The sequence below is a fragment of the Ruditapes philippinarum genome, unplaced genomic scaffold (assembly GCF_026571515.1).
Source record: "Ruditapes philippinarum isolate M1 unplaced genomic scaffold, ASM2657151v2 ctg1666_1_1_1_1, whole genome shotgun sequence".
NCBI lineage: Eukaryota > Metazoa > Mollusca > Bivalvia > Venerida > Veneridae > Ruditapes > Ruditapes philippinarum.
The window spans coordinates 139,326-144,295 of record NW_026852677.1 but is presented as its reverse complement, the minus strand read 5'-3'; positions in this window follow the sequence as shown (position 1 = coordinate 144,295).

Here is a 4,970-nt window from a genome sequence, read left to right as displayed (position 1 = left end):
ATATCTTCATGGTCCACTTCATGCCCATAGTAGCAGTTATGGGTCAATACCTATTTGTTAATTATAAAAGCGCTTTCGTAATTCGTTTCTTTTGTTTTGTTTCTTTTCAGGAAATAGGTCGTTTACTAGACACAAAATGGAAAGGTTAAATTGTCAAGAATAAAACTGAAAAAGAAAGTCGTCGAATGTATTGCTTCAGCCTAAGTAATTGGCAGATAGCCACACACAACCTAAACAACGCTGTTGAGGATGATTCTTCAAAGTATGATATTCTTAATGAGTTTCACAGTTAAAGATATTTATATTCTATGACACCTAAAGATATGTTTGTGTCACAGGTCTTAAGCAACTATTACTCCAATGAGCCTGATTTAGAGAGAGCCCAGATCCAATACTCCATTGTAATAAATCATGAAAGTGACAACATTCCATTGGTTTAAATGCCAAATTGAAGCGGCGAGTGTCACACCGAAGTGAGATCTGGTCGCTTATATAGTAGTCAAAAAATTGTTATAAATTTCGACCACAAAACAAATAATGAGTAAACAGTACAATAAACATTTTCTAAATGGTCAGAAGGAGAACGGTTAAAAATAAGAAAGTTCTCAAGACAACGTTAGACACGGGATTCTTTTCTACATTAATTAATGATAATTCCGCGCGAGTTACGCCATACACTTATGACAGTGGTGACGAAGTTCGTAGCCTCAATATTGTAAAAGAATGTAATCAGACGAAGAAGATTTAAACGATTTATTTAAGAAATTTGAAAGAAACGTTCCAATCTTCATTTATTTACGCACTATTTAGATGTACTTATTTGTCTCGTTTGACGAGTGAAATAATGTAAAGTAGAATTGCTTTAATAACACGTTGCGTAGTGTATACATCATATGACGTCAAAAGAAATAATAATTTATAATTCCATTACTTATCGTTGTATATATTACTATGCATTTGATATAACACTTTTATTTCTAAAGAAAGCGTGGTCATTTTCAAGATATCAAACCAAACATACAACATATATGTTTCTTTTCCTTTTTGAATTCACAATAGGATGTTACCTTTTATATCAAAAATATAAAAAAATCTATGAATATTTTTTTTCGAAATCTTTTTCAATTTACATAATTCATCTTTATTTTTCGCATTTTATAGAGTTAAGAAATCTAAAATACTCATTTTGGACAGAAATGTGTTCAGTTTATTTATTCTTTGGTAGCTTGTCCATAAATTCACATGTCAATGTCTTCCCATAATGAAATAAAGATATTTGTGCATCGCAAGTAAGTATAGGAAACTTATCTTTGTCACCAAATGAGACTGTAACAATAAGAAGTAAGAAGTAACAATAAGACCTGGTGACATCCCTTGGATGAATAACGATATCCGTAAATTAATCAGAAAACGAGCCAAACTTCACAAAAAAGCCAAACAAAACAATACTGATTTTCATTGGTCAAAATTTAGAAAAATTAGAAACGATGTCACTACACTAATACGAAAATCTAAATTAATGTATCAAAATAAACTAATTGAAAAAATCAACTCAAATAATGTAAACCCTAAAGAATGGTACAAATGTAGTAAAAAATTAACAAAGAAGCAATCCTCAAGTTCAATACCTTCACTAAATTACAACGATATCATTGCATCATCCGATCAAGAGAAGGTAGAAGTTCTAAACGATTTCTTTAGTTCGCAATCAAAGGTAGATGATAAGGATTCAATACTTCCACCCCTTACTGAAACAAACATTCCTACCCTATCAAACATTAACATAACGCAGCAGGATGTGCTTGACTCATTATCCTTAATAGATCCCTCAAAAGCATGTGGCCCAGACCTTGTAAGCCCTAAATTACTACGAGAAGCCGCACCTGTTTTAGCCAGTCCACTCGCAGCCTTTTTTAACAAGCTTATTCGTTCTTCTTCCTTTCCTACACCCTGGAAACTTGCTAATGTAACTCCTATTTTTAAAAAATCTGATCCAACACGTCCCGAAAATTACCGCCCTATCTCATTGTTAAGCTGTATCGGAAAATTGATGGAAAGATGTGTTCATAAGTATCTGTATAATCATCTTGTCACTAATAATTTGCTTACTCCTCACCAATCAGGTTTTATAAGAGGTGACTCAACAGTTAATCAATTAGTTTATCTATACAATGATATTTGTCAAGCTCTCGATCAGGGTAAAGAGGTTAGGGCTGTATTTTCTGCCATCTCCAAGGCCTTTGATCGAGTATGGCATCAAGGTCTTCTCTACAAACTATCTTCATTGGGTTTAAATGGATCGCTTCTCCAATGGTTCTCCTCCTATTTGTCTTGCAGGCGACAAAGAGTCCAGCTCAGCATGGGTTTCTATCTCCGCAGGTGTCCCTCAAGGTTCAATTCTTGGTCCCCTTTTGTTTCTTGTTTACATCAATGATATCGTACATGACATATCTTCTAACATAAAACTTTTTGCGGATGACACGAGTATGTATATAGTCGTAGATAACCCACTTACTGCAGCAACCATTCTTAACCCAGACTTAGATCGGATACATTCTTGGGCCAATACTTGGCTTGTTTCTTTTAATCCAGAAAAAACAAAAACAATTACTTTTTCAAGGAAATTATCTAAACCGTCTCATCCTTCACTTAGTTATAATTCTATTCCAATATCTCAGGTCACATCACATAAACACCTTGGTGTTACTTTATCTCATGATGCCCGTTGCAAAACCCATTTCATCTATTACTTGATAAGGCCTGGAAAAGAATCGGACTACTCAGAAGTTTCAAATTTCTTTTATCACGAATAAGTTTAGAACGCATGTATTATTCATTCGTCCGCCCACTTCTTGAATATGCTGATGTAGTCTGGGATAACTTAACTGACGAACTAAATAAGGAAATAGAATCCGTTCAAAATGAAGCAGCAAGAATAGTCGCAGGCGCTACTAAACTGTGTAATATTAACCAGCTTATCTGTGAACTTGGGTGGGAATCATTAGAAAAAAGAAGAAATAAACATAAATTAATCTTATTGTATAAAATGAAAAACCATATATCACCTTCTTATCTTTCAAATCTTCCAACTCCCACCCAACAAAGTACATATAACCTTAGACATATTGACGATTTAACTCCAGTTCCAACCAGAACACTTTTATACTCAAAATCATTTCTACCTTCTACTATTCGCACCTGGAATTCTCTTCCTGAAACTCTTCGATCTAGTCCAACTTTAAACATATTCAAGTCCAAAATAACCCCGAATATCAAAAGACCACCGTCTTACTATAATACAGGCACACGTAAAGATCAAATCCTTCACACAAGATTAAGATTAGGATGTAATTCATTGAATGAGGATCTGTTCAGAAGGTCTATTGTGGAAAGTCCAACATGCACATGTGGAATCAGAGAAACTGTATCTCACTTCTTATTGCAATGTACCAAATACATAAATATACGCGAAAGATGTCTCACTAATTTAAATTGTCCGGCTACAGTAAATAATCTTCTTTACGGCAACGAACATCTCTCTTCTGATGAAAACAAAACCCTCTTTCAGAATGTCCAAAAATTTATTACACAATCGAAGCGCTTTTTGTAAAATTACTATCAGTGTGAATAAACTTGGTCTTTCCGTACGCTCATATTTCCTTACATGTTAATCTTAATTATTAAACTCCGATATATATATTCAATCATACCTTTCCTTACATTCTTCCTTTCTTTCAGCATTTTACCATAATTTACTTTAGATTTTCTATAGTGATAATTCAACAATATATTATTCTCTTATTCTTTGTTGTACATTCAAAGAGCTTACATCTAACCGCAACATTTTTGTATCTTTATCTTGAAAATTACTTTTACTGGAGAGGAATTGATATAAGTATTGCTTTACTTGTGTTCCAATCCAGTCTGAATTACATTGTTGTGCAATGTTTGTAAATGTCGTTTATGTACAATTTATTGATTAAATAAAGTTTAAACTAAATGAGACCGTATGTAATTTCAACTGTTTAACGTATGACATGACACGCTTTAATGAATTGAAATCAGTTCCTGATAAATGAAGCAAATATATTACTGAATGTATACCAATTAACAAAATTAATTATATAAAATACTTCTATATGTTCATCTTAAGAGATTATATTTCTCTCGTGTTTTTCATATACTTATATAGGAAATATTGGGAAATATTGATGAAATAAAATGCGTATTTTTATTCCGTATTTTCACTGTAAAATCTATTTTTCACTGAAGTGAAACACATTTTCCGTATTTAATTTTCACTAGTGTCTTGCCGGACTACTTTCTTCTTGATTCATTTCAACTAAATGATAAAAATAAGATAGTAATAAATCAATTGTATAACTATTTGATAATCTAAATAAACAATTTTTATTTTAAAAAAAAACAACTTTTCTGTTCTAATCAGTTCTATGCATCAAGTTCAGTACTGTGAGTATCTCCTGCAGAATGTCACAAAAGAACAATATGGTATTGGAAATTAAAATAGACAAAGATGCAGACGAAATTTAGAAAATAATGATTTTCATTTGATTAAGGCAGCCATGGACATACAACGGGATGATATGTTAAAGAGTGAAAGCATGACCAGAATATTAAATTGCTCCTGGATTGATATCTGTGGGTTATAATAGGCCATTCCCTTTAGTCCTGCTAAAGAGTTATCTGCATATGTGAGTAACTTTATTTTATTACATTCAAAACAAGAGCTGTCACAGGAGACAGCGAACCTCGACTAATGATATACTGGACACAGTAAGGAAGGCAAAACTGTAAAAGAAAAAATCAATTATATATAACTATGTATTATGTTATAGTAAAAAATAACATTTGTTAACATAAATTCCAAGTTCAAGGGAGAATATTTCTGGAAATAGTCACGCAAGAGTTATGAACCTTGTCACACAACATGTGTGTAATGATAAGAAATA